The sequence below is a fragment of the Crotalus tigris genome, unplaced genomic scaffold (genome assembly GCF_016545835.1).
Source record: "Crotalus tigris isolate CLP2741 ecotype Arizona unplaced genomic scaffold, ASM1654583v1 scf7180000023618.1514416, whole genome shotgun sequence".
NCBI lineage: Eukaryota > Metazoa > Chordata > Lepidosauria > Squamata > Viperidae > Crotalus > Crotalus tigris.
Genome location: NW_024100082.1, coordinates 131416 through 144393, shown reverse-complemented (window position 1 = coordinate 144393; position 12978 = coordinate 131416). Strand labels below are relative to the sequence as shown.

The following is a 12978-nucleotide window of genomic DNA, read 5'->3' as shown; positions in this document are numbered from 1 at the left end:
CCATCTTGAACACTAGGTTGAAACAATATGATATAGCTCAGAAAGAACAACTGGTATCAAGGTGAAACATATCCCCTAATGTATCATATATGACATGCTCCTCTTAAATTTAGCAAAATGAGAGCTTTTATTACAATGCAACTTTAATAAAATATGCTATCTTTGCTATTTTTCTAAATATTTTACACTAATTAGAATTTAAATCTTTAATACTGTACTATAAATACGTGCACGGTAAATAAATATTTCATCTAAATCGGAAAATCTCATAATTTAGGGAGAATAACTTTCAGTATTAAATGTTCCATGTTCACAACTAAACATGGTAGCCAAGTCTTCATTAGAAAAAATAATACTTAACTGATACTTAATAGTAGTTTAACTATATATTTATATACTAAAATTCAATTGACCTAAATGGACAATTCAAAAGAAAAACTAACTTATGTTAAAAGCTGCAAATGTAAACACACTGCTAAATAAAGCTAGTACATAAAGCTCCTAGACCAAATATATCTTTTAAGCCAGATTTGTTCATATTTTGTAAATGGGGACATAATAAAAGAATAAATTATCATATATATAAGGGTAGTTATCATTGAACAATACAGTAAAGTCTTAAAAGGCTGTTATGCTCTCCTGCTCATCCACTTAAACAATGGGTAACACTTATTTCACTGAAATTCAATCACAGGAGCAAAAATAATACCCCATAATTACTATAGTCAGTGTGTAAAATAGCAGTGGGGGGGGGGAAGGCAGTTCTTATAGAAGAATGCCCAGCTGGATGTCTCTGGATTACAGCTACCCTGCTGATCCTTGTTATGCTATCCATGCTTGATTGATTGTATTAAATCTATTTTTCCCCTCATCTTCAGAAGCAAAAGAGAATAGGGAAATGTTTGGCTGTTTGAAATAGCAAGTCAGTTCTCGTTCCATGAAGTCAGCAAGCCACCAGGATAACTCAGTATAGATTCTACCATGAGATAGCTTAAAGAAGATTTTTATCGCCAAAATACTACTGGGATATATCTAATCCAAACTCAAATTAAAACAATATGGATATGTCTTAAGTAAAACATGTAATTCTAACACTTTTAGAAGAATATAGAATCTATACTGGTTATTAACTCAATTTTTTCCCATCAAAAATAATTTTAAAGTCGTAAAATAACAATACCACCATACACCTCAACTATGCTAATCTTACAGTTGTTAACTTTATTTTATGGGCTTTTTGCCTCTATCAAATCTTTACAAAAGAGAAGACAAATTTTGAATTCCAGTGATTTTTCCTCTGTTCACTATTTCAAAAAGCATGCTATTCAGGCAAAAGGAAAAACTTGCCATTTAAGTACTACACTTCAAAATTTAACATTTGTACTCAGATGGTCAAAAAACAACAATAATATATACAAATCTGTATGAATATTTTTTTTCAACTCACAAAAGCATTGCTAGAACACTATACCATTTATACAGTAATGTATTACTGCTGTTATTAGTTATTAAAAACTTGTGAGCTTGATGAAATAGTTCTCTATAGGGTATGGTTCTTTAATCATTAGACTGCTTAATCAACTCATAGAATATAACCTACTGCCCAAGTAAAGCTCAAAACTTTACCCCAAAAGTGTTGACTGAGTTATTCATCAAGATAGTTTATAAATAGTGTACACCCCATATCTTTCAGTCAGCCAAGGCATATTTTTGCTCAAATCATTAGAACTTACCTTTGACCGATAAGATCGATCTATTGGGCTTCTTAATTCGGAGTTGAAGACCCTCTGACCATGATTTAGACTTAGGAAAATGTCTGAAGAGCTTGCGGATTCTCTTTGTTATTAATCCAAAGCAAGCTGCAGCTCCTGCTTCTCCTTCTCTCTCTGTCATTCTTCTAACAGAAGATCAATAGTTTCTTTGGGCACAGCAGACAGGCAGGCAAGTGCTTGAATGCGGAATGTTACCGAAAGCAGCAAATGTTTTATCTCTACAATTTATTTATTACAAAAGTCAGTGTCCTGCTCTTGCAGTTTCCTTGTCTTTTTGTCTCCCCCCCCCTTTTTTTTTTCTTCAAAGTAAAAGCAAACATTGCAGTCCACAAACTTCCAGGGCAGCTTCTGTAATGCATGGAAAACTTTCTATTTCTGGGACTTTTTGCCTGATAAGATAAAGCAACATAACGGAAGAGGCTACAGTCAAGAGAGAGAGCCAGAAGCCATCTCTTTCTTTAGCATTGCTTCTTTCAAATATCTTTAGCTTTCGCAATCTTTTTTTAGTTTTGAATTAAAACAATCTTAGACTATAATTAAACCAGTACTCTTAACATGCTGCATCTTTAAAGATATTAAAATATTAAAACTGGCCTGTGGGTAATAATGCTATTATGAATAGATAATCAAAGTAATAATAGAATTAGACCCTCCTGACATCATATTTTCAACCACAATTTCTCTTTGAACTGACAGAATAAAGACCTGGCCTGGAAAGTTAGCCTGTGTTATTTGTTTTAAAGTCATTAGAAGTAAAAATACATATTTTCCGTAACAACAAATAACAAAACTTCCAAAATATTGATGAGTATTTGTACAATCAAGATACATATAGTCAAGTACGGACATGTCTAACTGCAATAATAATAATAATAATAATAATAATAATAATAATAACTGCTTCCATCCTGCGATGATATCTGTAATACCATCAAACATCCACATCTGCCTATCCCAGGTCCTGGGTAAGGACTCGATAGGTAGACAAAATGCCAAATCCAGTCTGAACATCTGGCTGACTGTGCGATGATCCATGATAATAATAATAATAATAATAATAATAATAATAATTGGAAGGGACCTTGGAGGTCATCTAGTCCAACCCCCTGCTCAGGCAGGAAACCCTATACCATTTCAGACAAATGGCTATCCTGTCTCTTCTTAAAAATTTCCAGTGTTGGAGCATTCACAACTTCTGGAGGAAGGTTGTTCCACTGATTAATTGTTCTAACTGTCAGAAAAATAAATAAAGCTGGTTCACGGATGCCCATTGGTAACTATTCACAATAGGTCTGCATTCATCTTCTATACACGCACAATTACCTTGTAATATTCCCCCATGCTTCATCATGAATTATCTCTCTATGAACTAGAGTTAATGATTCAAGTACTAGAAACTGTAGTTTGACGAACAGAACATTGATTAGGCCAGGGACATGTAGCTGTATTAGGAGAAATATAGTTTGCTATGGAGAAGGTGGCCAGAAAAACTCAGTTACAGATTGTCCTTGTTTAACAACCACAATTGGGAATGGCAACTCAATTGTCAAAGAAAGCTGTTGCTAAGTGAAACTGCAACTTTGCTTATGATCTGACTTCAATTGTCCTTTGCTTTAAAGACCTGGAGTTATAACTGCAAGAACTGGTCACAAAGTTTGGTTTTCATCACCATCGTAACTGCAAATAGTCGCTGCCAGAGGAAGTTGCTAAACAAGGACCATCTGCACTGTTATTTATATTTTAGTGTGAGCAAATCTTAAATGCTTTTGCCATTTTTGCTTCTGCTATTCAGAATGTACTGCATAACAAAACATCATGCCTCCGTGTGGAGAAAAGCAAAGTTTTACATTTAGGCAGGAAAAATCAAATATATAAGTACAGATTAGGTGAGACCTGGCTCAAAAACAGTAACTGTGAGATGGACCTTGTGGACGATCACTTGACTATGAGCCAGCAGTGTGCAGCAGCAGCCAAAAAAGCTAATGCAATCCTGGGAATATTGTAACTAATTTTGGTTGCCATACTACAAAAAAGATGTTGAGACCCTGGAAAAAGTTCAGAGAATAGCAACTAAGATGATCGAAAGCCTGGAGACTAAAACATATGAAGATCAGCTGCAGGAATTGGGTTTAGCTAGTCTAAAGATAGAAGAAATAGGGGTGACATGATAGCAGTATTCCAATATTTGAGGGGCTGCCACAAAGAAGAGGGTATCAAACTATTTTCCAAAGCACCAGAGGAAAGGAACAGAAACAATGGTTAGAAACTGACCAAAAAGAGAAGCAACCTGGAATTAAGGAGACACTTCCTAACAGTGAGGACAATTAACCAGTGGAATAGCTTGCCTTCAGAAATCGCGGGCGCTCCATCACTGGAGGTTTTTAAGAATAGACTGGACAGTCACTTGTCTGAGATGGTATAGGTTCTCCTGCTTGAGCAGGGGGCTGGATAGAAAACCTCCAAGGTCCCTTCCAGCTCTATTCTATTCCATTCTGTTCCATTCTGTTCCATTCCATTCCATTCATTTTACAAAGACAAAAGTAATTTTCATAACTTTCAATTCTTTTTCAATTACTAAGGCTTTGGCTAGAGATTTAGTGGCTTGTAGTTCAAATATCAGATGAGAAGACTGCATTAGAACATTCATCAAGTTTTTTTTTATGAGATTTGTATATCTAGCTCATTAACCATATTTTTCAGCTGGGACAGATTGTACATCTGAATCCTATTTTTCTTCCAAGAAACTCATAGGTTTATCTCATTATATTACCAGCACAGAAGATCATTTAAAAGAGAATAAGCAGGGGTTGCAACTCCAATTTCTCACTTGGTCATAACAAAATGTAATTTGCAATACAATTCTATTTATTCAGAAATCAGTCTAAATTCAGTATTCTATTTCCCCATGTATCTTGTAAAGATCATAGCAAAAGCTCTTGATAGTTTTACACAATTTTCTCTCTTTCTCTCCTTCCCTCCCTCTCCCTCTCTCTCACACACACACACACTCTCACACATATATACACAAACACTGTAATTACTGAACATGCATGATAATGCAGCTATATTCAGTATCTTAACACTATAAAATAGCTTTCAAATGGCAACTGGAACTACTATACTTGAGAAACCTGATCACCCAAGCTAAGAAAACTCTCTTCTCTAATTCACTAGCAGGAATCAAACAATCCATGTTGTATGGATCTGTTTACTGTTAATCAACATTATAGCAAAAGAAAATTACAAAATTCTATTAGCTGTTCTTAAAAATAATTTTAATACTATAATTTACTGAAATCAAACTCCTAAAACCTTGTACACTGTGGAAAAATATTGACTGTAGCTTCTTGTAAGTATTAATAATGTGAAGATGAGCCAAGAACAAAGCCATGAAGATCTAAGTAAAGACTACTTGGGTTGATTGTCTTCAGGAGCTGAAATCCTATGAGCAAGGTTCTAACTCCTATAGGTTGCTGTGTATGACTCCACTTCCATCTGTACATTTGTAATTTGAGCACTTCCCTGAATCAAATACGAAAAAAAAAAGCTTTTTTTGGAATATCCTTCTGAAGTTGAATTTTAAAGTGCTGATAAGCCAATCATTGGAGTCCCAAAATCACATTTATGCATTTATTAAAGCCAGGATGTCCACAGCCAGAATTGGCTGGATTCTAGTACAGACCTACTTTTCCATTTTCAGACCAACTTCCATTATTTCTGACAAAGGTTCAGCTCCAACACTGAAACTTCAGCACTGCAGTGCTAAAGTCTCTGTATCTATCATTTGGTCTAGTCTAGTGGTTAAAGCTTCAGGCTATAAAATGGGAGACTGTAAATACAAATGCCACCTTAACCATGAAAGCCAACGGGGTGACTTTGCGCCAGTCATTTCTCTCAGCCCAAACTACAGGGTTGTTGCTGTGGAGAAAAGAGAAGAAAAAAGGTGTTGGATGTGCTGCATTCAGCTATTTCTATAAATAATAAAGGTGGGAATATAAATAAATAAAATTAATGCAGAAAGAGGGGAACGTCATTCCAAACTCCCCTGTTCAAAGATATTTGCTCATTGTAACACCTATCTTTCCCTGCCATGAACCATCCAAACAAGGCCCACACCTGGTAAGGAATGTGTTACCTTAAACACTTTACAAAAACAAAGTGATTAAAAAGTTATAAAGATCTATGAATCATATGGAAATGTAGCAACTACAGTGCTTCCTCTGAAGAGTAATCAAGAGACAATTATGAGAAGAAGGGTAAAATCAAAAATTAGTAATCTGATATAAAAAGAACTAATTCTGAGGATAGCTTTAGTTTCTGCTACAGGTATGCCTGGAGGCAAGCCCTTCTGTCAGACCCTAATGTAATTTTGGCATTGGGCCAGACTAAAAATACCCCTCTCTCTGGAGCGATCTGGGAAGAATTGCTTCTTTCCTCTATCTGTCTTCCAGAAAATCATCTTGTGATATTTAACTCACCACAAGTGGGCCTTACCTATTCAGTGTTAGTAAGTTAGAATTCTAATTCCCAAAATAATATCATGGTACCAAATTGTCCTAATTCATCCACCAACTTCTCTCTCTCTGATATGAGACAGGCAAAGCAAAGTGCATCTTCTAGCATCTATTTCTGAGAATGCTTCTGGGCCAAATAAGCTTTAAAAAAATTTAAAAGGTAATTCCATCCCAGTATCTGTTTGGAAAAAGCAGGGATAGGAGGAAGTATCCTGCTGGAAGAAGAGTTGTTAGGTCTAGTAAATAGTTATTTTTCCATGGCAGATATTTTGTTTATAAGCAAGTCTCATCTATCACCCTTTTTGCAAAAGCATCCACAACTTTCTTTTTACGACCCTGTAATCCCTTAATTCAGGATAGAGTTGGGGTGACTGGATGGAGCTGAGCATCTACTGGCCAGATGCCCTTCCTGATATCACATGGAGTTTGCAGCAGATATTTCTTTATACCTTAGGATTGAACTCTCAACCTTTTGAGTGGAAGGTGAGCACCTTCATCACTAGGCCACTGTGCTGCTCTTATAAGAGCTTCTACAACAACAGCTGAAAATATCAAATGAGCCCACTAATCCAAAAATGCTGGCCTAGATGAACCAGTCACTCAACTACTTATGCATTTTCTCAGATTCTTGCCTCAATTCTTGACTGTTGTGGTTAGGCAATAATGGCCTGATTCTCCAATAGAATAATTGAAATTTGTCCCTAATCCCAGTGAAGGACCCTGCCTTTGCTTTGATGTCACATATTCTATGATCCTCTACTATAAATATCTGATTTTCTTCTAAAAATTAAGAAATATTTAGCCAGACTATCTCTAAAATTAGGAATTGCTTCTATTTATTTTATTTTTTTAAGACACAGTTTTATCCCTGCCCTGAGCGATTCCAATAACACATCCAGCTGCGTTATCAGCTGCTTTGCAATTCATTTGCAAACAACATGCCACTGACACTTAAGTAGCACAATCATCATTTACAGTCTCTCAAAATGCACCAGTTACACTTGGCTGGCCAGCCACCTGGGTCTGATGGGAAGGAAAGCAAGCCACACCAGCATAAACTGGGAAAGGAGAATAGGAAAGGGAAGTGGCACAATACTGAAAGGAAGACCAACAAGAAATAATTTCAAGCATTTCATTTTGGGATTTCAAAAAATATTCATTTGGAAGTGGTATTAATTTGGTCCACTTTAAAGCCTAACCTAAACACTTTGTTGATCTGTACCTTTTTATGATAGATAAATCCTCAGGGCGTTATTTCAAAATGAGGAAAAGATGACATTATAAAGAAAAAAATCATTTTGAAAAATATCTAATTAGCAATGTAGCTTTCTCTGTCTGTGATTTATCAAAAGTTCATATAAAATCTCTACTGTAATGTTCTCTGAGCAATATAAAATGGTAATTATTCTCATTTTTACATAAAAAGAGCAACATAGCTTGTTCACTTACATGGCATATAAACTTATATTGTAGTATAAAACATAGAGTCCCAGTGAATAAAGCACCAGGCTAGAAAACTGGAAAACTGGGAGTTCTAGTGTCACCTTAGGCAGGAAAGCCAGCTGGGTCATTTTCTCTCAGGCCAATAACCCCCTCGTAGAATTGTCATACTGGGGAAAACAGGAGGAGGAAGAAATATTAGGTGTGTTTGCTACCTTGGTTATTCTGAACAATAATAAAGGTGGAATATAAATAAATAAGTACCTGAAGAGTGAACAAAGCAAGCAGGTCACTCATGCTGCTCCTTCATATCTGAAGGGGACAACCTTAATCCACTTTTTTCCTAACCTAACTTAACAAATCCCCATCCACAGCCAATGCAGTGGTGGCTGAAGATGATGGGAGTTGTAGTGCAAAAGAAAGAAGTTAACTTTTAATTTAAAAAAATACAAATGACAAATTAAGAGAGACCTGGATAATTTTTTCCTACTAGATTTACAAAAGAGCCGTAGTAATGCCTTGAAGAACTCTGTGACATGAGACAAAGAAGAAATTCAGAGAAATTAAATCCTAAAACAATATTTGAATAACAAATAAGACTGTTAGAAGCAAAAGGAAGGAATATAATATTGGTTTATTTGATCAAGGTTAAAATAAGATACATTGTTACTTCTGGCTACCCTTTATGGACTTCCTGTTGATTGAAAAAATGTTTTATGAATTTGCTTATAGATAAGAGATGGAATATGTGATGAAGAGATATTTGTAACTTTAGAGTATGTGAAGAATTTCTAATTTTTTATATTTGTTATGATGAAAATTTGAAATCACTTTTTTATATATTTCTTTTCTCTTTTATTATATTTTTACTTTTTTCTTTTTCCTTGCACTTTTTATTTCTCTCCATTTTTTCTTAAGTTTAGTTTGTATTAGATTTTACTAATCAACATTCTTAATAAAAGTTATGTAATAAAAAAGGAACCATTAAAAAGAAACCAGGCAAAATTTAGCTCAAATGGCTAGAAACACATGCTTTATTTCCTGACATCTAGGCATTCTTCCTAAATATATCCAACTTAAATATAAAAGGCCACATGGAATCTGCCTTAAGCTCTTTGTATGAAAATAGAGCATCTATTAAAGAAATCATCAAATGATTTTGATTTTAGAGTCAAAGAACTATGTTACCTTTCATTACACTATAATAAAGAAGAACCCTTACACATTGCCCTAAAACCATGGCTGCAATACAAATAGGTTCACAAACTATGCTAAGTCATTAGTCCTTATGAACAAGAAGACAGGATATAAGTCACCAATGGTTTACAAATCAAAATGAATAGTTTCATTTAATGGAGCCATTAAGTGGGTCATGTCCAATCTTATTAACTTTTTTCTGCGGTTGTTAAGTGAATCTAGCTTCCATCATTTACTTTGTTTGTTTGAGCCCCCCTGGGAAGGTCACAAATGGCAATCACATGACCTCAGGATGCTGCAGCCACCAAAGTTCTGATCACATGATCATGACAACAATCATAAGTGCAAGAACCAGTTGTAAATCACATTGTGTTGTGCTGTTGTAACTTGGAATTGTCGTTAAACAAATGGCTATAAGTTGAGGACTACCTGCAGTAGGATATGTTCATATGTTAAATATGAACTAGCTCTGAGTGATTCAAAAGTAAAAAAGAGGTTCAACTGAGATAAACTTCACTGCAGACTGAAAATCAGATCTTCTATATCTATTACCTCCAAATCAGGCAGTGGTCAAACTTACAGTATTGTAAGAGACTGACCATCAGAATTAGTCCTTAGTCCTGAATTTCTCAATCTTGGCATCTTTAAGATGTATGGTCTTCAAATCCCAGAATTTCCCAGTCAGCATGGAATAGAAGTAGAATTGAAGGCCACACATCTTAAAGTTGCCAAGCTTTAGAACTGACAGATCAGCATGTTTCATTCAGAATGCTTATCATCTCATTTCCAGTTTCATCTGTATTTTTTAAAAAAAGAGGCACAAAACTTTTACATATGCATTTTCCTCAAAAAATATTCACAGGCTAGATCAGTTTGATCCCTTCAAAATGCAGACCAAGCAAGGTCTCTCACCATCTTTACCCACAGTAAAGAAAAAACAAGGATGGGAGAACTGTCACCTGACTCTAACTTAAACATTCTTTGTCAAGTCATTTTAATAAGCCTTTATTAAAAGTTACATAAAGCTTTATAAACAAAAGAAGATCATACATACAAAGGGATTAAGGAAACAGTAATACAAAGAACCTCCATAGGAATCTAAACTTTCATTTGCTGAAAACAAAAGACCAAATTTGACATACCTTTTCAACCAAATCAAAGGATTGGGCATAATCCTATAGCATTAATATGAGACTGCAGAAACCATTGGAACTCTTTCATCTTCCATTTACCTTTTCCTTTTAAAAGACTCCAAAAGAATAAATTTAAATCCCATTCATTCTTCTGCAGATACTTACCAAAAAATAAACAACTAGCCCTTAATCAAGTATGAACTTGAAAACAAACCATTAAAATCATGAAGGGAACAAAAAAGAATCCAGGAAGGGAAATCTTGGATCTAGCAGAAGAAAACTTTTCTGCTATTGAAAAGAAAGTTGCAATACTGTCAAGATATCAAGGAAAATCTGTGGCAGTTCCACATGCTGTATAACATCCAAAGTGGCAAGATTCCTCTGCAAAGAATGAAAAGAACAGCCATGCATCCTAGTATACAAGAGAGCTACTGAGAGCAATTAAAATGTGGGATTATCTTTTCTTGATTATTAAATCCAAGTTGTTTAACCCAAGCTCTATATTATTAGGCCAAGTAAGAATGTACAAATTAGCATGCCAGCTCTCTAGTTTCAAAAAAAAACCCAAAACAACAACACCACTCTTTAACCAACAAAGTGACTTTACAAACCAGGGAGAAAAGGGAATGGAGAGAGTAAATGTTTTGACTGGGTTACAGTCTTAGAGAGTTAGTCTGGATACCAGATATGCAAAAGTGAGTCTGACTGCTATAGAGATATGTAAGTTGCATCTATAACCCCCCTCCCCCCCAAAAATGTTCTAGGATGAGCAAACATGCAAGCAACTAATAGTTGATTCTTTACTTTAGGACAGCATAAAACTCTACCTGCTAAAGTCAACTCTTTCCATTTTTAATGAGATAACAGATTACTTGGTAGCTAGAAAAAAATCAGTAAAGTGTTTTTTTTATATTAATAAAGCTGAATATAATTTTAAGAATATATTAGAAATTTTAAATAATTTTAAAAACTGTTTCTAAGAAAGCTGGAGTAAAAGGAAAATGCATATTTATGCTCTTTTCATAGAATCTCTCTGTGAACAACAAGATGGCATGGTACCATTCAGATCTTGAGGTGAAATTTTCATCTTCATTAAAAGCTACACTCATTTCACTATCCCCATTAAATGATTAAAGTCTTACAGCACCACTTAAAGAGATGTGCTTGAAGCAAACTGATAGAATTTAAAAAAAAAACATGTTCATATTGTCAACTCCAACTTCTCAGATTATAAATGAGCATTTTTCCTTCAGTGAACAGTTTATGCAGTTCTCTAGAAAGGTGCTCATAAAATCACCCCACCGAAATATTAAAAAGTCAACTGGCCTTTAGCATTTTTAGGAAGAATAGAGAACAGAAGCATGAAATATCCAAAACAGAAATCCATGATGTATTCATAGCCAGAACTGTATTTGTTCTTATCTGCTAGCAAGGCCAATTTAAATATTCTTAGAGTGTGAGGTTATCTCCATGGTCCTAGGCATAAGTCCCAGTGAATTCAGTGATATCCTTTGAATAGCTCTGTGTAGGATTGCCTTGCTAGGTTTCAAGAACCAGCAGACCCTTTGGATAACCAATTGGACTTTGCAGAGAAAGAAAATTACTACAGTAATTCAGGAAAAAATAGATATTATTATAAAGCCTAGGTCAATCTAAAAGATGCAAAATTATATACAGTACATGATTCAACTATTAATCACTTTCCATATTAAATACCTGTTTCCTAAACAGGTCCTTTCAGTAGTCCACTTGATCTGTGGTGAATATACCATTATTTTACTTTCTACATATGCTCTCATTTGTTCAGAATAGAAATACTGATCAAATCAAGGCATGCACATATTGAAAACACCCATTATCCATACTGTATTAAAAAATGCTAACAAAGGCATAAGTAGTAACCATCACTGGAAACAGAATATACTTTGGAATCACATAAATCACAAGAGGAGAGAGAAAATGGCAAGTTTCATCACTGGAGAGATTGCAAAAGATTCTCCATAGAAAATAAAAAGAAAACAAAAAAGAAATTATCCACCATTGCAAATAAGAATATTGCATTGTACTACTACTGTCATTTACCTGAAAAGTTGGGCAGAGTATCTGAAAGTTACAGACTGTCAAGAATTTAGACCCATTGGCTTTACCCTTTATTCCTAACATGGGACTGAACAGTAAACAGAGATAAAATTGAACAGACAAGAAATATAGATCAACACCAGCAGGACAGCTGACTTCCAATGATGACCAACATGCAGGCATTTCTAAAGGACATCCTCAAAAGGGAAGAAAACCCAATGGAAAAAGAGATCAAAACAGGATGACAGCCACACAAATGTGGATTCAGTTCAAAGTCAAAAGCTATTTCAATGCATCTTGCACAATTTTTAAGCTTTCTGGTTTGAAGTAAATCAGTTCAAGTACCACAAAATGATGGAAGTCTCTATCAAGCTTTTTGAGAGCTTTCATGAAGATGGAGACTGGATGCAACAAGGTCACACAGGCCCTGCCCTGGGTGATAACTTATATATAAAATAGACACACACACACACACACACACCACCCCACTCTGAGACAAAAGGAGCCTTTCCCAGCGCACAGTGCTGGAGGCAGTAACTGGAGTTGGCTAGAGAGGAAGCTATCACAAGATGATGGAGGATTTCTGTTAGAGAAGCAGGAAGAATGACAGGGCTGCCCTTCCGTGGAGGGAAAGAGAACACGCTGACTAGTAGCCACTTACTCCTATCCTGTGAAGAAAGAGCAACCCGCCCCCGGGGGATGCAGTAAACAAGGAGCAAGGAGGAGTGTGTATGAATCAGGTCCTCTACAGTGATATTGCTCAGGACCAGCAGGTAGAATATATATGTCACCTGCCAAATCCCAGGTAAGAATGGTCAAGCCCGGGAGGTTTCGGGCAAAAAA

The 12978-nt window shown here is 35.4% G+C and overlaps 1 protein-coding gene and 1 long non-coding RNA gene across 2 annotated transcripts in view; one reads left to right on the top strand and one right to left on the bottom strand.

Annotated features, from left to right (window-relative positions):
- The window catches only part of RASSF5 (Ras association domain family member 5), a 75140-nt gene that overhangs the window by 61208 nt on the left and 954 nt on the right, over positions 1-12978 (bottom strand). The window lies entirely within an intron of this gene.
- LOC120297441 overlaps positions 12199-12978 on the top strand; it is a 30376-nt gene continuing 29596 nt past the window's right edge. Inside the window, exon 1 of the long non-coding RNA XR_005553798.1 lies at positions 12199-12940. This is a non-coding gene — a long non-coding RNA (uncharacterized LOC120297441). The remainder of the gene's footprint in view (positions 12941-12978) is intronic.